The 25,850-nt window shown below is 44.1% G+C and overlaps 1 long non-coding RNA gene across 1 annotated transcript in view; it reads right to left on the bottom strand.

Annotated features, from left to right (window-relative positions):
- Positions 1-300: 300 nt before the first annotated feature.
- Positions 301-25,850, bottom strand: part of LOC138581160 (uncharacterized) — a 37,412-nt gene continuing 11,862 nt past the window's right edge. Inside the window, exon 2 of the long non-coding RNA XR_011304458.1 lies at positions 301-4,634. This is a non-coding gene — a long non-coding RNA (uncharacterized lncRNA). The remainder of the gene's footprint in view (positions 4,635-25,850) is intronic.

Below are 25,850 nucleotides of genomic sequence, written 5' to 3'. Positions count from 1 at the left end.
TGCTTAGATAGCTTGGGTTAGTCTAACAATCAGCAACATGCCGAAATTGGTACCCCCTAAATGCCAAAGCAGTTGATTTTAGTTTTCCTTCTACAATGTCCTACAATTAAAACACACTATGTGATTGAAATGTGTGCTACTGTTTGTAAAGCAACTCTAGGGGGACAAAAGGTCCTGTCTAGCTAAGCATCTGGGAAGCCACGGGTTGCCTTTCCCTGATGTTTAGTAATGTGATATGACATGGCTTGTTTTTATTTTCCACAGGTTGGGCCCCACAGAGGGAGAAGTGACACATAGTGGTACTGTCTGTTTAATGTTTTATTTACATATATTGATTGAATATGCATTTGGTTACAAATAAATAAGTAAATCAATAAACAAAACGAAATACAAAAGCAAGGGGATATTATTAAATGGCCAGAAAGTGGAAAAGTGTAGTACTTTGACAATCAGCATCTTAGAGGTAAGCAAATGCTATGAAGGAAGGGCGGTATTGACCAAATAAATATGAAAACGTCTTGGGTCCAAAACAGCATATTTTGATTCATAAGATCGTGTCCCATCAACTTGTAGCACAGATGTTTACTATTATTAGTATTTACTAGCATTATGTACTTCTAATAACACCAAGAAGGGGGAAAGCCTTATTTAAGCAATTTCTTTCTCTCCAACCTTTAGAACTCTGGGCCTCTCTATGGCGGGACGAGAAGATGTTGTCAATTCAATCTATCACATATGAAGAGGTGTAATCAACACATAAAATACCCTGGCGAGCCATACATGAAGGAATCTAGATGACTTGGGTAAATGCCATTGGTATAATAACATCAACATTATTTTGCCAGATGGCAGGGAAATTAGTAAAGACAGTAATACATGTAATTTTATTTTAATTTGAACTATATACAAATTAACATATAATATACAAACACATATTATGTACATCAAATCCAGCCCCGCTCCAAAGTTCAAGTTTCACATTTGTATGCAATTGCTCAGTATAAAGTTAGAAATTTACCCCAAATCTTTTCAAACAATGCAAGTTTCTTGTCTCTTCGGTAAAGCACTCTTTCAATCTCTGCTAAATTATGCATCTCAACGAGCCACACAGCAATAGCGACAGATTCCGCTGTCTTCCATTCTCTCAGGATAATTTTTTCCCCCACAATAGCGCTTCTGAAAATCATTTTTTTTCTGCCAAGTAGTCTGATTGTCTAACATTACATCACTTCCCAATATCACAATCTTGAAATCATATTTTAGTCTTTCACCTATAATCTTCTCACAGATATTATCATACTCTAACCAAAAACCTCTCACTCTCGTGCAATCCCATAACATATGCTCTAGCATTCCAGACTCCTGTACACAAGCCCAACAATCTGAATTATCACTCATGCCTCTCTTCTCTAATCGCTCTGGCGTCCAGAAGACCCGATTCAAGATCTTGATCTGACGTGATCTCTCTGTTAACCCCAGAGAGCATAACTTGACATTTACACACATACAACACCACTCACTTGTATCGATCTCGCTTCCAATTCACTTGCCCCATTCCTCCCTTAATAAATCATTACCATTGTATGCAGCCGCAATCATTCCATATATACGGCTGGCTAACCCGCTCTCACCTGCTTTTGGAATCTTTCTGAACAGGTCCAAATTCAACCCTTCTTTCACTTCAATCTCACCTATAGCTTTCCTTATTTTTCGGTAGTCTGACCCACTGAAATTTGGAATAGTAAAGGTAGATTGAATTTTGTTGCCTGTCATCCATCGTCCATTTTTGTAAAGGTCTCCAATCCATCTCACACCACAAAGGAACCACTCATGCCAAAAAATGACTTTTCCCTCTATTTCAATGTTTGGATTCATCCACAGTGATGGCCCTGGATCTCTCATGGCATTGATTCCAAGGTAACCATTCAATTTCTCCCATGTGCTCCTTATATTCCTAGTTATGGGATCATGTATACAATCTGTTCTAGACAAAGTCATCAACATTGCTTTTGGTGTGAGTGGTCTGTGAAAACTGGTCTTAGCAAGCCCCCACTCCTTTGGTCCAGGTTCTAAAAATTCAACTAGGAATTGTGAAACAAAACCCAAATGGTATACCTTAATGTTTGGTACACCCAAACCACCTTTCGACAAGGGCAATTGCAATTTACTTAGCTTCAAACATGGTGGTTTTTGGTCCCAAAGGAAGTTCTGAACAATCCTGTCCAGCTCCATCCAATATTTTTTTTTCTCAATATCCAGTGGTATCATGCTTAAAATATAGTTTATCCTTGCGGTCAAAACCATTTTCAAAGCATTCACCTTCCCCCAAAGAGATAGATGAAGTTGTCTCCAGCTCTCTATGTCTAATTTAAATGTAGAAGAAACCATATTCATATTCTCTTTAATGTAATCCGTAATTCTTGGCGTTATCCATACAGTGATGCGTGTAATTTATGTGAGCAGAGGGAGGAAGCTCAGTTAGCCAAAATATGGTTAAGGTATACTTGCATAGTCACCACTGAATGGATTAATGGAATTATTGAAGATTGTTCCAAAAGTCGTATATTGAAAAATGTGGACTCACTCTACGTTGGGTTTGTTACCACAGACAACCATAATAAGAATTTGGGAACATAAGGAATCTAGTGAAATGAAATGCAATTGTGGACCTGGTGACTGGTGACTTGGAAACAGTGGGCCTCATTACAGGTGTGGAGGTCTGGAAAAAAGGGTGCCGGTAAGTTTACTGGCACCCTTGTTTCCAGACTGCCACACTAAGAGTCTGCCATGCCCGGCGCATTGGCCCCGGAAGCAAGAGTCGTCACAAAAGCACCGGCACCATTCACATGGAATCCTATGGTCCTCCATGGGAATAAGGACTTACAAAATCCGGCGCCTGACTTCCTGGGACGCCGAGGTCTATAATATCCCGGTAGCACCAGGAAGTCAGGTGCTGGATTGAGTGTTTCTGCATCAGAGGCAACCCGCCAACCTCAGAATAAAGCCCAGTGACTCATTTAGTTCTGTGTTGTCCTTTACAAGGCATTGAGTATTGGTTTTAACTGAATAACTCTATATACATGTTATTATTGTATACAGCTATAGATCTCAGTTGCGTATGACTTATGTGAGACAGTTGTACATGGTGCTGGACTGGTCAGATTTATTATTTCATGTTTTATGCTTTGATTTGTATATGTTTACTTTTATGGATCATTAAAACGAAATACACCATTGTGAGTCATTGTTTGAATAAATATACATCAAGGGACATTCGGTCTGGGGGTTGCAGGTTTGTGGTGTTTCAGAGGGAGCCCCTGAACATTCGAACAATGTGTGCGTTAGTTGTCAGTGGTGGATGGGATAGGGCCTTGCCAGACTGCGGAGGGAATGCGCCCGCGTGTGTGAGAGCGTGTGCAATGGTAGCCAGGCATGCCATCGTAGCATCCCCAAGAATTCACTGCTCTTATTCTTGTGGTTCTGGATGATGCCCTATGAACCTTGTGAGGACAAACGACAGTATTGTTTCACTTGCATTAAGAGGCAGGAAAGTCTTGGTGTCTGAGTCATCAAACTTAACTTAATGAACCCCAGCGGATACTGTTCAAAACTGGCCAAATGTTTGAAATGAATGCAGACCATATCACAGAGCACGTGTTTCAATTTACTAACAATGGCCTGCTCATCCTCCACAACAACGGCTGGCAATGGCAAGATCCACAAAGGGCTATGTGTTCTCTTCCTCCTTGAAACCATGTGGGAGTGACAAGGAACATGTGCTACCATGGGGAGCAACTGCAGGTGGCTTTCTATTACTGGTGCTTCCATGTGCAGTACTCAGGTTTGTGGTAGTGTGGGGAACGCAGTCATGGGCGATGCTGTCAAGGAGAGAGGTGTCATGGTGGTTCACCAGTCCACTGCAGAAGGCAGTTTGTTGAAAGAGCGAGGGGCACAGCAATAACATCTGGTGGTGTTGATGTGAAGGCATTCTATGGAGCAGTGGCAATGATATTGCAGTGTACGTGTGTGGAAATCATGGAAGACTGTTCTAGAAGTAATGCATTCTTCATCTTGAGTTCATCCTTGATGATACCTTGTAAATGACAAGAAGAGAAGCCCCTGTGTTTCTCACTGCTCCGGAGCCTTTGCAGCCAGATCTCCTTCCTGCTTTCTTTTGAACACTCTCCCCTAATAGGAGCACATGTGTGCTTGTGAGGTGCAAATGCCACCTCTGGATTTACAGTTCTTCTTAAAATCTTCTGCATACAGAGGTGTGTGGGGGTGGGGTAGTCCCAAAGGTGCCAGGCTGTTTTTGCGAGAACCCAATAGTTCTTGTGCTTCCTTTGAAGGACTCTATAGCTCAGTGGGAGTTTTCTCCTGCACTATCTGCACCCCATCTTCTTCCCAAAGATCGCAGATAGGTTCTCCTGACCGCTGCTCATGTTCACACGCAATGGCGTCCCCCACTGGTTGAATGAACGGTGCCGCCTCCTGCACGTTCATTGCCTCCGCTCTGTCACCAAGATTGCATGCAGGCTTTTCTGAGGCCTTTCCCCACGTGATGGTGGGTTTCAGTGGCAATGCCTCGCCAACACAGGGTATGCCACTGCTATGAGCAGATTAGATTGTTGGCACTAAAGAAAACAAATATATAACATGTTAATGTCATGGACTCTCACACATGGGGAGAACATATATAATGCTCTTCTACGTACATACAGCACCGCTAATATCCTGAGCCATTGTCATTAATATTCATTGTACACATCATTGTAGAGCCTTGCCCTGATGATGGACCCCATGGGTCCGAAATACATTGGCAGCAGCCCCTTCTCTGTCACAGAAGAAGATACATTAAGAATGTTTAATGCATCAGACATTATTTGATTCTATGTGTATGTAACATTATCATTGGTAGCTTTGACTATACAGGCAGCGTCTCCAGATTTGTAGGTACACCGGAATCATGTTTCGAGGAAACATCGTACAGTACCATCCTCTCATCTCAAACTTTTCCAAGACCAATAGAAAATGAATGCCACTCTTAAATAGCAAGATTGTGACCTACGATAAAGTACCCTTGAATCCCACCCCTCTAAGGCCAATAAAAAATGAATGACAGAGAACTGTACTCTCATACCAAACTGTTCCCATGCCATTAGAAAATGTACTGGTTAATAATAGGGGATGAGACAAGAAAGAGGCACAGCAGATAACACAGTACCTTGCACGAGGCGAAGAAGAGGGCCTTGTTTCTCATCCGATGCGCTAGAATCTTCTTTGCCTTCGGGGGATTATTTTCTTTCTCTGTCGGGGGACTTTTCGTTTTTGTGGTGGCCGCCTCTTGGCTCAGCACTAGCCCATCAATGAGCATCAATGAGCTTGCCTTGGTTTCGTAGCACGGTACTTTATTGTGGAACGTGTTGGTCTCCATTCAAACACACACAGAGTGCACACACCCACATGGAACTTCATCACTACCGTAGGCAGAAAGAAGGCATGAGCATGGAAGGTCACATACTTGCTATTGGACATATTTCTTGCATCTATGGAAGGTCAGATAACACATCCCACTGTCAGCAAATCACAGGTCTAGTCGAAACCATAGGACACTCGCCAAACTAGGAACAACACTCCCCTTTTCATTTTTACCTCGGACCCCCACATTAGTGGGCAAAACACTCGAAAGCCTTTTCTGCAGTTTCCGTTTTCGGAATCTACTTTCAGGATAATATACCCCCCCAAAGGACTACTCTAAAAACATAGAAAGCGCACAGGTACACAGGAACCGTGTACTTCTGACCTGCACCCAATAACACCAAAGGTTGTGCATCTGTCTCTCCAACTATCCCACTTACAAACCCAATCGCATTTTCTTGCAAAGCAAGATGCAGTGAGGCCAACAAAATAGCCACAGGGGGCTTTACACCACCAGGTTAAAATCATTATTCATATTATTTATGGGAGATAAGGATGGGTTCCTCAGCCAATCCAGCTCACATGTTTCCAGTCCTGAATGCTGAAGACACCGCTAAAGACATTTTTTTTCCCAAGTCACGAGTCTCATTGGTTTTAATGGTTTGTGCATCAGAGGATGGAGGACTACATTAATATGTCCAGATAGGCGCCGAGGTCGAATCAGAGGAGGTAACCTGGAGTGCCCATTAAAGAGCTTCTAAAGCGGGGGTGCCAGAGGGTGTCGATGTTAATAACCGCCTGATCTTTGGGCTCCGGGCAGAGAGCCAGTCATTTGTATGAATTAGAGGAGGAGCAGTCACAAGAACGGTGGCAACCTGTGCATGATATAGCCTGAAAGGAGGTGGAGGGATGCGATGTAGGCTGCCGATAGGATTTTGGTTATCCCAGGTCAAGCCTGGAAGGTGACATGATCGTGTGGGACTGCTCGCTGAGCCGAGCCAAGGTGCCCGGGCAACAGGACCTGCGAGATCTACATTGAAGTGAATGAACTCGATTGACTCCGCTCGGCCCATTGATGCGGTGATGTCACAGAGTGAAAACGGTGAGTCTGTGCAGACCAGGTGGTCAAAGGGATACAGGGCAGTCTACCAGATGCCATGCAGGCATCGTTATTGCAGTGGGTAACTGCTGTCCCTGCTGGGTCGTAGTGCAGGGAGTGTGCTTGCTGTCTGGCACAATGCATGGGACGGCGTGAGATGCGCTCTAAGCAACAGACACATGCATGGACAGTGGAAGGTTAGAGAACCTCATCTGAAAATTGTTGCTAACCCTGAGCTGGAATAATCCTTATCCAACGGAGTACTAAACAAGACATTGTACCATTGTACCCCGAGATGCTGTGAGCTATCTAGTGCAAAAGGCCTGAATGAATTCCCATATGTAGTCTGGTTGCTATGACCTTTGTAACAACATAGTTGCTGTCTGTACTGGTGAAGGAGAGCCTATACCTGCACCCAATCATCCTGGCAGGTGGATTAGAACACACATCCATTACCATGCCATGCTCAAGTTCCAAAAAGAAAAGTCGAATGGATGCCTTTACTAAGAAGGCACATAAATGGCAAGGTGCTCCTATGGTGGAAGCAGCTCATGCTTCTGGTGAACAGCAACCTGATGAGTTACTTGTCATCGTGCTTGAAGTGAAGGGTACACTGGCATTGATGGACCTGAAATTGACACTTTAGCCAGGACCTGGAAGGAGTGAAGCATAAAATTGAGCAGCTCTGTGGGTGCATGACGGAAGTGGAGACACGTGTTGGCTGCATGGAGGATTTGGGGTTAGTTCTAGAAGAGAATGTCTTGCACCAAGCAAAGGAAATGAAGCTGGTACAACAAATGATTGATGACCTGGAGCCTAGGTTTCAACGCAATAACATATGAATAGTCGGCTTTCCAGAGTTGGCAGCAAAGGGCCCGCTGGAGGTATTCCTAAAGAAACAGCGGCTTAAACACTAGGACACCCTGTCCTTTCTGATCAGGTTCTTGTCGAAAGAGTGCATTGTATTTCTGATCTCCAACCGGCCCCTGGCTGTTTAATTCTAAATAAAGCCAGAGAAAAGGGAGATCTCAGATTCGATAATGCACAACTCTCTAAATACCCTGGTTCCAGTGTTGTGGTGCAGGTGGCGAGGAGGACACACTTGAACTGGAGGGCTGGCCACCCTACGGGGGGCCCAAATGATGTCTGGGGTGGGGGCTTAGGCTTTTTAAAAAGGGATTAAGATGACTGGGATTAAGGCGACTGTGTTTAATAGAAAATATAAGCAGTAGAAAATCTGCTTATGTTTTAAAGAGCCTGGGTGGGGGCACAAAGAATATTTGTACTCAAGGGGAGGCTCCATTTGAAAATGATTGAATGGTGTGCAGATTGTACAAATACTGTAGAGAATACACTATCTCCACTTTTCTTGGCTAAGCTTACAAAGAGGGGTCGATCAGGTCCCATGCTGCTAGTTAACATATAGCAATGTTGTGACATTGGATGAGTAGATCCATACTCTCTGGACTTGCACCAATTGTAATAATGCCTACAGAGACAGAAGTATCACTTTCCACTCAGCTGGATGAGGTGTGAACTGTATTCCTCTGGACCCAAACTCTTGCATCTGCAGGCCATTTGGAAAGACTTACCTCCCAGAAAGAGAGAAATCTATCAAAGTTTTAGTCCCAGGGTCTGTAATGGTAAAATGGAACTCACAGAGAGAGGGTGCTTGCCTCTAACCACTATTTAGGGTGTGTCTGGGCCTGAAAAGAAAGAGGGATCAAACTGCATTTAGGTGAAGAGTTGTATCTCCAGCACTCTGCCAGAGGAAGCTTGTGTCCCTCAAATCTAGTATGGCATGGAGTACCACCAATACACAACTGGCCTCGAGACCCAGAGATCTCTGGTAAAGAAGGGTCGGCACTGTCTTTGCCTCTCGAATCTGCAAGCAGGTCCTATAAATCTCCTGAATGCTCTCCTCTGGGGAGAATGTCTTGGCATTGCAGTATCCCACTGTTGGCCAGTGTACAGTGGACTTTTGGTTGAACAGAGAGTTGATTTCTTCTGATAGAGTGAAAGAAATAGGGAAAGGACCATAACCAGTGTCTGTCACACAAAGGAGAAGGGCAACTTTGGACTCGAGGAATGAATAGGCCAGCTGACTACATATGGGTATATGTGGACTCCTCCCTGAGAAAAGTGGAAAGAAATTGGCAACTTCACCTTCGAAAAATCCTGAACTGGAAATGTTTGGACAAGACAAACTAGTGTGGCTCCCACATGGAGAGGTACATAGATGCATCTTGGTGGTCCAGGGTGCACATCCAGCCCCTCTCCTAGAGGGAGAAAAGGATCTGCACTTGAGTGATTATCTTGAATCGTTTGTTGGGATGGCATTTTTTGAAATATGGGAGATGAAAAATCGTCCTGAGCACCACCTTGTCATTTTTGGCAATGGAAACGAAGTAAGAATAGAAGCCTTCTGAACGGTTCATCACTGGCACAGCTTATGTAGCCTTCATCACCGGAAGCTTTCATACTACCCTGACATATTTGTTGAAAGCTGTTATGAGTTGATAGAGTAGAGGCAAAGGTAGTCTGCACCCTCTGCCCGTGAGAAAGAAAGATCATGGTCTGGTGAGATGAGCTTCCAAGAAAGGAGTAATTTGGAGATACTGACACCAATCTGTATCATGTGCTCGTGGTCTTTGGAATTGTAAAATGTTCAGTTTGTCAGCAGAGGTGGACGCTCACAAAAAAGTCCCCTGGTTGTGTGTAGCCTCCTCTGGGGAAGTCCCCCAGAAAGAGCATTGCTGTGGTCCATCCTGTTCCAAGTCCTAGCATGAAAGCCCCTAAAGTCTTGGAAGTCTTTGAAGGAGTGGCCTTCTTCATCCTGGGAGGAGTATGAGTGCAGAAGTACAGGTCTGACACAGTGGTGGCATGTTGGTTGGCAAAACCTTTTATATATAAACATGAAAGAACAGGAAACACCTATCTTGCCCTACTTCTATGAGGGGTTCCCCTACCTCAACAAAGATACTAAGGGCTCTGTCAGGATGTCAAGTAAAGTAAAATATCCACCGTTCTATGCCCAAACCTACTTGTCCCTTACACTCTAAACTAAGGAAGCACTGGGCGTCTTCTTGATCCAGAAGGAGGCTCCTCTCATTCTGGATATAGATTCAAATGTTCAGTTCTTGATGAGGAACACAATGAATGATTCACTTAAAAGTTCTTGATCTCGAATGCTCTCCAAAACGTATACAACACACAGTTCCCAAGTATAAGGGGTGAAGACCCTTCCCCTGTTCTTTCTCCTGCTCACCAGTGTAGTGTCAAGTCTGCTTCACTATGCTTCCAGTCTTAACTGTGAACTTTAGAATTCCACCAAATGTGTCTTTCTTTGGTAATGGGTTCTCGACTCTTTGGTTTAGCTTCTTGTAACTCTATTTCTCTGTCACATGAGTCCCAGACTCCTGAGAGCTGTCTCTACATCTCCTTGCCTTGTTCTGTAGCTTGTTTCTTTTTTGTATGGGTCGCCAACCCCTTTATATCCATTTGGGATCTCCCCAAATTTCTCTGGGCCCTAGTCCCTTGGCTGTGTGTTTCTTCAGGATTGTGTGTATCCCTGACCTCTGTGTGCTGCTTTTGCAGGCCTTGTCTACCTTTGTATCGGTCCCAGAGCTGCTGTATAATTCTGGCGGGGATTTCCCAACTTCATATGGTCCCTGACCCTGGTGTACTGCTTTTGCAGGCCTTTTCCCCTGCTTCACCCAATGTACAATTGGACAGACCTGATGTACTCTCCTGCTAGATACTCTCCCACATAGGATATCTCATAAAGTTTGTTCAAGCTTTTACAGTTCTTTCGCTATCCCTTTTTTCCTCAAAGGATATTGGTATGTGTCTCTTTAATCTGTTTGGCCCCCTCCGTGTCCCACCAGCCGGTCCAACCTTTTCCCTACCTTTGGGAAATGCTGTTGCAGTCTGCGGTCTGTCCTGGGAGTCGAGCAGGGCTTCTCTGATGCTTCCAGGCATGGCATCCTGCTTTTGGCAGCTCTGCAGCAGCAGGCTCTCTCTCACATTCTCGGCGGCGTGCCTTCTCCCTGCTTTAGATTCAGTAGTCAGGTTTCCTCTTTCCCCATCACCAAACAGGTCCCTGCTCAATGGACCTCCTACAGACACTTGTCCTCCATCGACAGCGTCCCGTTCTCCTTCCTTTGTGTATCCCGCCCTGCGGAACCAGCGTCTGGTTCATCACTTCTCCAGAGCTGGATTGACATAATACACAGTACTCCCTTGCTTTTTATCACCGGAACTGGCTCCATTAGACTGTACAGCGTATGTTGATTCTGCAGTAGGGTTTTGCATCCTTGCCTGATCTTCCTCATTCCAGTGACAGTCTGCACTCTACCTGGGTAAGCCTCATTCTTCCTCATCCCTTTATGGTTTGCAGGGATGATGACCTCTACAGAGATACATAGAGGTGTGGGGGACCACAGCGGACTGAGGGGGTTGCAAGGAGAGAGGGGTCAAAATTCGGATAACGGCCTCACCTCCTTGACCCCATTGGCAGAAGCTGCCCCCATGGGAGTAGTGACAATACCCTGGGATTCATCACAGAGGTCATCTGCGGTGGTTTTGATAGCTCAGATAATATAGCAAAATGAAGGTGGTACAAACTAGTTTCCCTGCTTTGCGTGACTTTAAAACATTGGGCCTCATTACGAGGTGGGAGGTAAGGGATTACTGGCACCGGTAAGGGCACCGGTGCCGGTAATCCCTTACCTCCCTACTACGAGTTCCCTTTGCGGGTCCTTCCTTAACGCCTGGTTTTTGCAGGCGTTAAGGATGGGACCCGCAAAGGGACTCTAGAGCTAATAACGGTACCGTAATTTGCGGTACCGTTATTAGCGCCTTCCCCATTCCCATTGAGCCCTATGGGGGCTCGAATGGGAATGGGGAATGTCCCTAGTGAATGAGGAATTACTTGTCCATCCGACCTGGGAATGGACCGGTAATTGCTCCATTCACCAGGGCTAATAGCTCCATGACTACCTCCAACCTCGTTATGAGGCCCATTGTGCTTAAGTATGTGAAGTCTTTTTTGTAATATGCACTTATCATAGCAAACCATTTAGTTCTGGGATGGCGACTCTACTAGCTCCACTCCGACAAAGGGGGGCTGCCACCACTGATTGAGCCTTGAGCACCCACAGTAACTAAAGTTCCAGGGCAGGGAACTGAACAAGAATATGCAAGAGCCCTTTTGTGGGAAAGTTGAAATGTATAGGGCTTTCACAGTGAAGTCAGGCTCACCCTTTCCGATTGTAAGACATTTTCTAGTACCCAAACAAGATGTGGTAACTGACACATTTTAAGCAGTAACTTCTCAAAGAAAGCGTATCTGTCCATACCAGGTTTGCAGTGTGTTATCAAGTTGTGGGGTCTGACAGAAATCACACCTGTCCTGGCAGAGTAGAAAGTTATTCTGCTCTTCCTATCAAGAAGCATGCCTCGCAAAATTTCAGCTAGCTGAATGGTTCCAAAATGGCCGTAGCGCATCTATAGATTTGCTTTGATTCTGCAGCCTCTTGAGGATGGCAGGGTACAGGCCTACTGCCAAGATGGAATACTTGGGGTCACCACAATTAGGACATTGCAGCATCCCAGGTGACAGAAGGGTTTCATTGGCTGCTGTGAGGACAGGCACAGCAGAGGCTTATCAATGGCCGATCCATGCCTGCTACTCTAAACGGAATTGGGGTGGCTCTGCAGGCCCAAGACAGAGATTTCTGTGGAATGGCGAGGACTGGGACTGTGAGCATCAACACCAGGCTAGCACTGGAGGAATTGGAGGTTCTATCTCAGAACCTGAGATCAGTGTTTGAAAGCAGGAATACATCATTCTGACCTTCAAACAATAAGTCCGTGTATTTAACTGTCCCTACATTCTGATTAAACAGAAACGTGTGGGTTTCTTTTTCCAGATTAATGTTTATCCCCATTAGGCAGATGGAGGTTTCTTTGGAAACCTGGATAACACAGACCTTGATCAAATGAAGGAGGAGAAAGAGAGAATGTATCAATTTTAATCTCCAGGGAGTGGAACCACATTGTTCAGCATGTGAACACCATTCACACCCACTAAACTGAGCATCTATTGTGAAGATGTCGGCCACTGATTATGCCAAAGAACGCAATCCATTCATAGAGTTAGGAAGCCACTTCCCAGTCATACTGAAATCTTCTGCGCTGAAAGGAACAAGTTCGAGCCAGATGTGTTCAACCCTTGAGAAATGAAAGGGCCCAATAACAGAGTACACCAAACCGTTTAGGCTACGTTAATACTCTGCTATAGTCTTAATGATTACACTGTTCACCTCTTGGAACTGATAATTCACTGGTATCGAAGTAGTTGATCACTAAGACAAACAAAACAAAAAAAAAGATGGATTTTACTTCACAATCTATGGTGCACACGTGCCGGCAATCGATTTCACAGGCAGGGTGCAGTTGCAGACGTGTTAGCATTTTGGATTATGTTGCACCTGTTAAAAAAGAATATTCAGGAGTCACGAGCCAGAGGTTCGTTCACCCTGACAATCGGTGCCTGTTCTATGCTGACACAGGCTCAGCTGAAGCCATGCCCGTCTAGCCCAAGCTACAGCAAATAAACCTAACAATGCAAGACACTGAATTCTTGCTGAATCCTGCTTCAAGATATATGTAGCCCTCGAAGGACAGCTAGCATCCCTGGCAATCTCGTGTCTGTGCACACATTCATGTCACAGTCCAATTAATGAATGCCCACTTTTGCTATCATAAATGTGTCCTTATTCATTTTGCAATACCGCGCCGTTTGGTATATTCGCAATGTATGTTATTCTTGTATATTAATAATTATATGAATCTAAAAATATTGAAGTTCATTGAGTGATACCAGGTGCCTACCTCTGGTGGACACTCGAACAATGAGAGGAGGGCTATAGGGGAGAACAAACAGGCTAGTGAAGTGAGGGCACCGAGCTCAAGGCCAGCAGGATTGAGAGGCAGCCAGACACAGGTCAGGCTTGCATGGTGGGGCATTAACATCTTAAAAGAACCATGCAGACACGTGCACAAAACTGTGGGCAACGCAAAATGCTTGAAATTGGGTGTTCTCGCAGCCATCATGTCTGCATTACAAGCTCTATCGCGACGCCGAAATACGTAAGTAAAATGTAGGAAACGCAGAGTAAATACGGCACTGCGTGCTGCCGATGAAATACAGTTGCCTCTCTAACGCGAGCTGCATTGATGAATTGATCTTAATAGGCCGCGGCATCGCACGTGTTCTCTAGGACACAGTGACCTCTCGCGTTGCTCCATCCTGGTTCCCCTGAGACTCCTTGCATGCAAATATCTACGCGAATGTTGGCCCTCCCTCGGGATCCACTAAAAACAGAATAATCTTTTCCCAGGTCACTCAAGACAGACTGCTAATGTGTACACACAACCCTCGCACTTAGTAACAAGGGGAGTGAGCGAAGCAGCTGTGCGCAACACTGACTGGAAACAGCCGTTGGTTCCTAAATACAGCTGTAGGAACGAGTCCACTGGTCGTGTGGCTCATACGCTTCTTTCACAAGACCCTACAATAGGTGACCAGACGTCCGGGTTTTCTCGGGCGTCCGGCGAAATCACACAACGTCCCGGGGTCCGGGAAGTTTTTTTATTTTATAAACCCAGTGTGGGCTTTCACCTACGGTACTTTTTTTTGCCCGCCCGGACGCAATTTCGAAATCCCGAAATCGGATGCCTGCGCAACTTTTCCTGTGTGAATGGGGGCGTGAAAAGTTGAAAAGTGCCCCTATTTCCTCCCCGTCCCCTCCCCGGCACTCTCCTCCAATTAGAGGAGTGTGCCTGTTAGCACGCCCCCGCCTGCCCCCCCTCACCACCACTCCCCCCACAACAGGCCAGCGACATAGAAGTAGGACTAAAGTTGTAGATCATATGAGGGGTCCAGAAATCTGGCAAAGGAATGCCAAAGAGGATCGCAGTGAGGGTTTGTCTGTCAGAGGTGCTGGAATAGGTATCAGCAATGGGGAGACCTGGGTTGGAGGCCAAAATATCCTTTTTCCATTTCTTCTTACTAGAATTAGTGAGAAGTGATGGATAGTTGATAGAGAAGCAGTTTGAGTAGATAGGAGAAACAGATAACGCCGTGGGCAGGTAGAGTAAGGAGGCAGTAGGAGAAGTATGCAAGTACAACGGTAAAGGAACAGTCACTGGGCTAGCAGGTTACAATTTAGGGCCAAAAGTTAAATGAAAAACACACCCACATTTGACTTTCAAAAACACACCCAAATTTGGCTTTCAAAATCACACCTATAGTTGACTTATGAAAACACACCCAGATTTGACTTTCAAAAACACATCCAAATTTGACTTATGAAAACACACCAAAATCTGACTTTCAAAAACACACACAAATTTGACTTATGAAAACACACCCAAATTTGACTTATGAAAACACACCCAATATGAAAACACACCCAAATTTGACTTACGAAAACACAACCAAATTTAATTAACAAAGGAAAATGCTAAGGCCCCAGAGGTAAAATAAATGAGGTATAGAGGTGAGTGTTGAAACGAGAGCGATTAGAGAGCAAAACAAGGAGACAAGTTATAGCAGGCAGAAGGGAGAGTGAAGGAACATGGAGGAAGGTGAAAGGGTAACAGAGGAGGGAACTAGCACCAAGAGAGGGAAGTAAGAGAGTCTTGGTAGTCCAGTTTCATAGATGAGTGAGCTGGCAGCCCCAGGGAGGGTCAGGTAGTAGTAGTGGATTCGTGTACCGTTCCAGTAGCAGACAGGGAGCAGACAGGGGACTTAGAAATGGGTCTTTGAACTAAGGGCTGGCTTTCGCCTCCTGGTCCAGCCAATTGGTATTTGAGGAAAAAGAGGTAGCCAATTTTCAGAGGGCCAAGTCATGTTGCAGAGACAGCATGAAAAAGCAACTGGCCATCTTGAAATGGTAAATGGCTGCTGCAGTGCTGGACAAAGGATCAGAACGTCAAGCAGATTCAGGAGCACATGCAGATTGATGGCAAAAAATCAAATGCTTCTACACACATTCTTTTTTATAGGCAAGAGGCTGCATTTAAAATGTACACACTGAAAAAACTTGATATACTTTTATTTTTGTAAATTTATTTTTGTAATGCAATGCCAGGGGGTTAAGTGGTATGGCATATTCGGCCAGGGCTCATTTAGGGTGTGTGGCCTAATTGGTTGATGGCCCTCTCCATGAAAACCTTGGCAGAGATCATCTTCCTCTCCCTGAAGGGTGTGGGGGGTAGTTGAAGGGGTGGAGAGAGAGAGTGCTGATCCCTACATCTCTTCATTAAAGGGATGCCTTGAGGGTGGTCGGCACCACCACTTTTCTCCCTTAGTGGTGGTGCTGACCACTGCCGGGTGTCCGTTTACCTAAGAAATGCAGCGATCACTCCTCGGTGATCGCTACATCTTTTAGTTGAAATTACTCATCAGGAGGCCTACGCCACCATTATGTAACAAAAGGCAGGCCCAGGCTTTTTTTGTTAACACCTGAGCTCTGGCGCATTAATGGGAGCTTGGCCTTTAGAAATAAAAGCCTTGGAAGTTCATCTGGGCTCATCGGCCGGGGGTACCGGTGCTTCAGGGAGGCCCGGAAGTACCCTGTCTCAGAATTCATTTTTAGAGACTGTCTGGACTCTGTTCCCCGCTGACTTAAAGCCCTGAATGTGCCTGTGATTACATTAGAAGGTGCTGTTTGCTGGACACTGCTGGCGGGGCATATACATTGCCCACAATAGTACTAAAAAACAAGCACCATTTATTTCAACCAAGATTAAAGGTAGCCACCTAAAAAAGTAACCAATTGGAATGCATGGCTTGGTAGGGAGATGTGATATAATGTACCTACCCACTGCACATACAGAGGATATTTTCCCCCCAATTAATGTTCTCCTTGTGTTGTCCAGGTAGTTTTGATTTGTTAAAATGGAAAGCTTGCTCTGATATTGCCATTTCACAAGCGGTTACAGTAAATATGTGCTCAGTGGGTCTATTTGTTTTCTAGTCCTATTTCTGTTATGCATAGTGATGTGGCAAATTTTCACAGCGTCATACTTTGAATGCTGTTAAGTGTGTGTGTGAAGTGTGTGGTCAGGGTACAGAAAGGCTGGTATTGGCTTATATTTCATCTGAATTTAGATTACAAAAGCCTCCTTTACTAAAACTGCAATCTTTTAATTACAGGTTGTCAGTGCTGGGACTATCACATATCAACATCTGGAATTGAAAAGGGCCTCCAAAGATGGTGACTCTGAGAGCGAAAATGTAGTAACTTTTTCTAAGTGGTCCTTTTGGTTTTCGCCTCCCATGCTGACTCCTTTTCTCAATTCTGCTGTGAAGAGGCCAGCACACCTTTCGCGTGATACTCTGCAGCCAATAACCCCCTCCCTCCATGGCTTTATGTAGGATTCTGTCACCGAAACAAGCCACCGATCGGAGGCCAATTGTATGGGCATGTTCACTAGGGCTGCATCAGTCTTTACAAATTAAAGACAAATCGCCAAAAGTTGTTAAATTATCATAGATGTGTTTTTTTCCTGCTTTCAACTCTTTTGTGTGGAACAGTGACTTGCAGATTATACTTGGAGAAAAATGAAGTGCAGGGTGTAATTAAAGGCCCCAAACCAACAGAGCTTAAGGGCCATGTGAAAAAGGCCTATCTCCCATTACCAAGGAAAAGCAGCATGTTAATCCCCAAAGGCAGAGGAAATTCAATGGCCCCTTTCACATGAAAACACAGGATTTTTAAACACAGACACCAAAACGGCTTTGCATGTCTGTTTGCAGTTTAAAGCAAGACATGAACAAAATGTGCCCCTGCCAACATAAAGATGTCAGGGTAAAGACATGGTGCGTGTAAACAAGATGTCATGTATATTATGCTTCACCTGCAAAATACTGGCAACAAGGGAATTTATATATAATAATTGGTTATTTATAACACACTTAACAGCCAGAGGTTTCTAAGTGCAGAACCGGGGATCAAACCTGTGTTGCTCTAAGCTGACTTGCTTCCAAGGCGAGCGCGCTGCCACTGAGCTATCCTCCCGAGACAAAGAAAAACTTTTTTCCATGGGTCACATGAAGATTTCATTTAGGCCCAGGGCAGGCCCTTTTTGCATGTTGGTGGGCACACTTCACAAAGAACTCCTACACTGCAAGTCTGGCTTTTACATCCTCCAGTTATTTACAACTGCAATGAAGTGCTTCCTGGGAAAGGTGTCAAAAACCAATTGTCCGCCAGACTTGCTGTCTCTGAAAGCCCAGCTTGGGGCAGGACAAATGGCTCTAGCTGGTGCATCCCAGGTATTTACGATCTGCAAACAACCAACTTCAAACAATAAAGAGACAAATGCCCTAGAGGAAGTAGAGACCCGATTTTACCCAAAATGAAAATGTTCTATTAATTTTAAAGGATTATTATAATTTAGGCCTTTTTCTCAGCAACCAAAAGTTGTACTTTCTTGATTGAGGTGTCATTGTTTAGGTAATTTCCAGGTGATTTTGTGATATATAATTCATCGACCTGTGACTCAGGGAACTGTTTGGTGATCTAAAATGGGTTTCCGGTTGAATTGAAAATGTTCAAAATTTGAAAATTGGCAAACTAGTGGAGTGGAAAATTAGGAATATAGATCATACATTGCATGTTCCTAACGATTATGCTTTTTGTAAAAATGGCAGAACATTGTGAAATGGCTGTGCAACATGGTGCGGAGCCGGCTGTTGTATTATTAAGTTCCCCCTGATAAGCTTAATCAGAAAATCTATATATTATGGCAGTTACTAGTAAATCAAAACATTTTTGACACATACCTAAATTCTCTTGAACTTCAGAAAACATCTGAAAATGTTCCTTCTTGAATAGCTATGGTTTCCCAGTGATTCGACTCAGGCTCCACACCTTACTTTCCCCCTCTCTCTGCACCTTGATGCATGCAGGCTCTGGTGCTATATAAATGGACAAATAAATGACAACAAATGGGGATTGCAAATGGAAGCTGTCATATGTCTGCCCGAGACTCCTAAGCCAATCCTTAGAGAGGGGATGGAATTGGGAGGAGAGAGAAGGGTAACTGTCCAATCCTATCTACGAGAACACTGGGAGGGTGTTCCCCAAGATTGTAAACTTGATGGTGTCATCACAGCTATATAAAGTGGATGCACTATGAGGAAGGGACACAGCTGCTGAAACTTACCATCGGACATCCACAAGGAATCACCAAAGGAGAATGCATCTGGGTGGAGCTGTCTATAGGGAGGCCTAAAGAGCTGCCTGGACTCTATGCTGAAGAGCTGGGGACCATCATGGAGAGTGAAGTGACCAGACCCCTGCCCTGTCCTTCCAGAGGGTCCTGACATGCAGCTTACTTTGCTGAACTTTAAACAGAGGTTTTCTATGTCAGTAGAATTGAACGCTTTGCAACCAAAAGGGAAGGGGATCTGCTGGCCTTAAATTATTTCCCTTTGTACCGGGCTGGGGTGGGGGGCAAAGCTGTGTAGATCCTTAACCTATTTAACTAAAAATATAAATATAATTAATTCCACATTTGGTGGAACACCACTGGATGATTTTTGTTAAAATTTAAAATTAACAAAGTTCATTCCCAGGAGGCGCTGAAAACTATAGTGTGTCATTTAACTGGGCACTCTTTCTGTTCAGCTTCCCCAACACAGATCAAGTGTAGGGGGGGTCAGAAATCCAAAATTCCCAAATCATTCAAATTTTTCTGTCAAATTTCCCCAACACAGACCAAACTAGGGTGGGGTTCTGAAAAACAAACTGCTAAATCATCCTGTGTTTTATTTTAAAGCAAACAGGTGGGTGGAATAATAAGTGGCATATGCATTTGCACAAATTTGTAAAACTAAACTGTAAGCCGTTTAAGCGTGCAGGAAAATCGAAAATGAACTGTAATGCATACATAATCGTTTTTGGTTTATTGATCATTTTAATTATTTCTTGAAGTGAAATTTGTAGAAAGTAAGTAGTTGTGATTTGTGTGCTTTTCAACCCACTTGTGTGACTTATTTATTTTGAGAGAAGTATATTGTGTTGTGTCACGGAGAAAGTGGTGTTTGAAATTTTAGTGTGATTTTCTTAACATATACTTCAAATAAATATAAATATATTTCCTGTACACCAGCCTGGTTCTAGGTTCATTGGTAACTCAGGGGGTATTGGATGAACTGGAGATAGGGCTGAATGAAAGAACTGACATTAACCGTTTATTGTGTGACACAGCTTGGGGGGGGGAGTCCTTGGGTTGAAGGTGGCCCCTCAATAAACCATTACAAAGGTTCAAGATGCCCTTCTATATGCACACTCAATGATGAAATCCGGGGAAATCACACTTTGGAATTTACATTAGGACATATATTCAAAACAACAACAAAATTAAAGAGTTTATTGGTTGCACATTGGACATTTAACTATTCTGCACTTATCAGTTATACCCTATCTGACTAACCTAGCACTTGCCACTTGCTGGATGCACTACCACAGTTTATCGCTTTTTTTTGTTTACTTTTTATTCCGCACTTTCCAGTTCTCCCCCCCTTCCATGCACTTTTCCCCCTTTTCCATTTCCCATCCACTCTTAATGTCACTGGGCCTAGTAAGATCTCCCATGTTCCCCTCCCTTTTGCCTGGTTGCGCTCTGAAACACTTGTATATGAGAGCAATATAAACAAAATTGCCTTGCATGGTCAGCAGAAGCGTGCTTTCTTCCACTGACAGAGCCATCAGTGTGATTTTCCTAGAGGTCCCCGGCTGGCTAGAGGAAAGTGGACAGAACGCTGCCCTAATTTGCACAAAATAGCCTTTAGGGTTTGCAAAACGCACCTGCCGAACACTCCCTGCAGTGTATTTAAATCCAGCATGAATTACTTCATGCCAGGTCTTGCGAGCTTCTTGAAACACGGCCCATAGGACCATCTGTAAAGGGGAGCTCCTCTGGCCCACTTGCACTTTTACCCGAAAATGAATGGTCACTCTCCAAACGTGGAGGCAATCATGAGTTTGTTCCATACCAGCTTCATTGTAATGACTTTTGTATTGGTAGGGAGCCGAAGCAATGTTGTCCATGCCAGCCAGAGAGGGACATTGTATGCTCAAACACCGGGGGTTCTACTGGAAGCTGCTGGAAGCCACGCCGACATGCTGGGCCGTGTGTTTCTCTGTGAGCATGCTAGCTCCACGACATGATAGAGGGCTTTAAGGATATATGTTTAAGAGCAAGCATGGAACTTCCTTTGCAAGCCCCAGCTTCAGAACTACTTGAACCATAATTCCAGCACTTGATAAAAACTACATGGTACTGATGAATTGAAATAGCTTATACTGGAGATCCATGTCTCCTACACATAAGTGCAATATTCAACAAGATGAAAAAAGACACTTTTTGAACGAGTAGGTCTTTGGTTTCATCATTTTGTAACATCTAAACTGGAAGAGCTGCGCATTTCTGGCTTGAACTTTTTTTTTGTTTCTGTTGTGTCGGGGTAAACACATTTAAGAGCCATTGATTGGCATCATATTAATACATTTTCTTAGGCTATTTATTTAATATCACGTTGTTGAGTTGTGTTGTTCCCGAATATACACCACCCTCCTGCAGAGTAGCTACTGTTGTTCGTCCAAGGCTACCAACAGGGTGAGCTAAGGAAAATAGAAGTTCTGATTTGTCTAATTCTTGAGAGGAACTGGAACACCTGGTTCGTGGAGAGCTTATCTAGCACAATATTTGGGGCGGACCATGCTCTCAGTTTATGCTGCGGACCAGTGAAAGTCTGACACTCTGCGAATCGGCGCTTTCATTATGAATTTAAATAAAGTGACCTGTCCCCTGTAATATCACCAGAGGTGCAACAGATATTTGATTCGGTTACATTTGATTTTAACGAGTAGACAATAACGAACAAAGTTTTTATCTGAACATTTTTAACGAAAAAAATACCAAATTTCTTTTTGTTTTTTATTTGCCCCACCCCCAAGTTCTGCATTTACCTTCGTTTATAATCCCACCCTACCCCCTTCACAACCTTTTTACCCCCTTACCCCAGCCCCCATTTATATATTTACAAAAATTCGGTATTTTTTTTTTTCATTATGAATGTTTAGATATGAATGTGGTTAGTTATTTTCTATTTGTTTAAATCTCTGCATACCATTTGATTCGTGTCATGGTAAGTTCTGTAGCGAGTGATGGCCAAACAAGGCATTCAGCCCAAATGTATTCAATAGATCAAAGCTCTAACTTCGCATGGCCAGGATATAGGTCAGTAAGCACACTTCACTTCATTGTTAAATCAGCGAGTACAGAAAGCCTGTGTCCGTTATAATGACTGGCAACTTTGCCTTTTAAAAAAAATATATTTCACTCGAACACATGGCCGACTTAAAATCAACAGCTTATTTTATGCCGGCAATGTAGCAGTTGTTACCTCCGACACAGATGAAGCAATGAAAGCTACCCAATTGAAAGCTCAAGCGTTTGAACGACACTTATTTGCACAATATGCTAATCAGTTCGAATTAAAACTTGCAGAATATTTGATTGAATGTGTAGATCGATTATTTTTGGCATTACTTGTGTTTTAAAGGCATGGCGTTATCTACCTTATCATAATAGCACAAAACAATGACACTCACAAAAATAAAAGTATTCTGTGCACTTTGACACAGTTGCTGCCTAAACTTGTTGGTTAGTGACCGGGTTATGCCACAAACTCCATGATACTGGGCCCAGCGGTGGAGGGTGTAGAGAGGTTCCTCTAGCTGCCTCATAGGCGTAACTAAGAGGGCTGATGGGGCTATAGCCCAGGTCTTTTGGTTGAAGCCCCGGATAGACACTCAGCGGTTACAACCAAAAGGCTAGCGAGCCCTGAGTCCCGAAAGTCCCGACATTAGCAGAGCCGCAGATCTTTTACAGACCTAGCAACACCTCTGGGGTGCCCTCATCATGCCATGAGTGGAAGGCAAGGAATTGAAGAGGGAGACGTAAGCGTGGTCTTCGTTGCACCTTTCCCACTCTCATCCCCGCAGCAGAAAAACGAGAGTTGTACATCATTCCTGGGCCCGTCCTCCCCATCGTTGATGTATCGCGGGGGTGAGAAACGCTGTTCACTCAGATAACTATTCAGACCGTACCCTGATGATAGTATTGAAGAGATACAGCTGCAATCAATGGAGCAAGTCGACTGACTGTGACCTTGAAGAAAGCCGATGACTTCACAACTGACACCATGGCATAGATGCGTTAGACATGAAGCATTTAGGGATGATGTTATGCAGACACTTAGATTTATTTCTGGCAGACATGAAGAACATGCTTATGACTCACATAGATAGAGGACTGACACACTTGCGCTATGCAGAAACCGAAAGTTGCTCATGAATACATATGAACCACTTGCTGATGCTTAAGCACGACTAACATGGGCAGCCATGTAAATCAAGATGGACACCACAAGTACATTGGAGTGAATGGAAGGAGCAGAAAGGACTCGAGAATACAAAGAGAAGCTGACAGGTTGATCCAGCTGAAACAAGCAGACCGGGCTTGCAGTTCAGCCACTGTACACAGCCTTGCCACGGACGCCAAGAGAGGGAAAAGTTCCAAGTTAAGAGAAGAGATAGGATACCTGCAAGGAATATGAGCTGAAAATCTGTGTAATTGCAAGAAGGAGAAATGAATGATGTGGTCCCTACACACGTGTTCTGAATCTGCAAGACAGAGCATATTCTTTCAAGCCAGACTAAGGTGGCTGTTCCCATCCAACCGAAGGCAGGGTGAAACAAAAGTAATACCAGGTTCAAAGCTGAATGTTCAGTTTCAAGGCCTAGGAGATTGGAAATGGGAACTTGTTGATAACATGCAGCAACTTCAGCATCACTCTAACCATGTTGAATAGTTGCACTTGGCCTGGTAACTTTTGAAAGCTTCAAGGCTAAGAAGACCCTCTTTGCCCAATCCGTATCCACCTTCCAGGTTAAGCGCACACTTTGGTGCATTGCCCAATCACCGCACACTAACCTGTAATGTTTCAATTGGCAACATTTTTGAGGTGGTCGAGGGAGGAGCCACCAGATATGTTTTATCCAACAGTCTTTCTAACCACCTATGTAATGTGTATACAGTTTACCTTATTAACCAATTCTGATCCACGTTAGGTATTTTAGGGTGTATCTTTATCAGCAGATGTCATGCATCATCAAAACGGGGTGACATTTGAGGAGCGAGTGTGTAGAATGCCGCATTGTTCATATCGCAATCCCAGTTGTTGAATTTTGAATAAACACAGTAAAACTTTGTCTCATTGCTGGATCTTCTGTTTTTTGGTGCAGAGGATTTCCTTGGCCCAGTTCCTCTTGCATGTAATCAGGGAGATTGATAATAATTCGCCTGCCTGACTTCAGGTGGTATCAGAGGATGGTCACTAAGACCCCCGCAATTAATACAGTTTTTTCCTGCCACGTGCCCGAGGGGATGAGTTTTGACCCTCGAAGACTGGATTAAACCACGCCTTGGAGAAATTCCTGCCTGCTCCCCGTGGCAGATTGTGCGAGAGACGGTTCCCGAGGGCTCCAGCTGATCTGCAGAGTTTAAGTATAGACTCAGCCATATGACACATATTGGGGAGGAAATTGTTTGTGATTCGTTTTGCGTTATTCATGGATCCCTGTTTTCAGGTGTTATCTAGGTTACGGATGAAGATATATACCTGTTTCTAGGTGCTAGCTTGGTTTTCAGCTGAATTATGTATGGATACCTTTTACTAGGTGGTTATTTTAGTGTACAACCTTTTTCTAGGTGCTTAGCTTAGTTTACATATAAATTATGTATGAATCCCTGTGCCTAGGCACTAGCTTAGATCACAGAATGTAGTTTCTTAGTTTATCTTTATAGATGTATCCCTATGCTCCGGGATAGAAGGACAACATGTTTTTTGCATTCCCCTCTGATTTGAAAAGCAGGAGGACAGCCATAAGTCATTTGTGTTGTGTCTTGGTGTATTGTGGGATTTGAGAGTGCACTCAAAGGATTGGGATTTTGCCTTGGGCTTGTGGGATCACAGAAACGTTGGTTAATAGGACATGACACATTGATGTGAGGGTGAAGGTCTGCAGCGAGGCACAGAAATGTTGGCGAGTGAAAAGGAAAATATGGGAGAAGATGGTGGTTTTTAACTTATAGAGGTGATGCTGGAGTTGTAGAAAAGAGTGGTGTACCATTTGGGTTGGGCTCAAGGAGCACGTGGACGGATTGTGACTTGCCTTTGAGGGTGGAAAATAGAGTGTGGGGAGTGCATGGAGCATGCGCTTGTTGATGTTGATGAGCCAGAGAGGCTGGTGAAATACCTTGAGTAATGAGTACTGTTGTGGTTTTGGAGAAACTGATTCCGAATGGATGATAATTGTGATAAATAATTTCACGATTGTTTAAACGTGTAAAAAAAAAAGTTGAAGTCAAGTAAGTATCAGTGGTCAGAATGTGATGTGGAATCATGGGGGATACAGTCCTTAAGCACTTGTTCAAGTCCCTTCCATGGTATCAGGACAGAAATTGCAAGAATAGCACAGAATGGACTTGCGATGCAGATGGCAAAATGGCAAAGCAGTGGACCCCAGAGGGCAGTCTTTCGAAATCTGTGCTGTAACACATGACCACATATTTACAAGCTGCATATAAAGGAAACAAATTTAGTAACCGATTAGCTACATTGAAGCTATGGAAAATGTTTGAGGACAGGGAAGAGGACCTACCCAAGAAAGAGTGAAAGCTGAGCCAGCATGATGCGGGGCCGAAGCGCCCACAACTCCTCTTCCTCCTCCTCAAACCACTGACTCTCACACAGAAGGCCAGGGAGTTTACACCTTAAAAGAATGAAAAGCAGCAGCAGGGTATACCAACCCCCTTTATGCACCACCTGCGTATAGTAGCGAAGACACACTTAGTGGCGCAAATAAGAAAATAGGGACTATAATTGATGAATGCAAAGAGCACAGTGACCTGCACGTGAAATTGATGGGCGGCTCAAGGTGGCACCGGGACACAGTGGGGATAACGAAAGTGACAGCCCCACCAAACGAGTGTTTAGGAGGACAGATACTGCTCATGACAGAAGGGCTGCAGGAGAAGCATTGACGAGAAGCATTGAGGAGGAAGTACAGACACACAGGGAGAAAGAGGAAGAGGACAGAGAACAGGCAGAGGTAATGGAGGAAGAGAAGGGAGAGGGTAGAGAAAGAGGAACCAGAGCAATTAAGTTAAAAAGGGAGGAAGA

The sequence above is a fragment of the Ambystoma mexicanum genome, chromosome 3p, assembly GCF_040938575.1.
Source record: "Ambystoma mexicanum isolate Mex_15411 chromosome 3p, UKY_AmexF1_1, whole genome shotgun sequence".
NCBI lineage: Eukaryota > Metazoa > Chordata > Amphibia > Caudata > Ambystomatidae > Ambystoma > Ambystoma mexicanum.
Note: the sequence above shows the minus strand (reverse complement) of the source record. Positions and strands in the feature narration are given on the sequence as shown.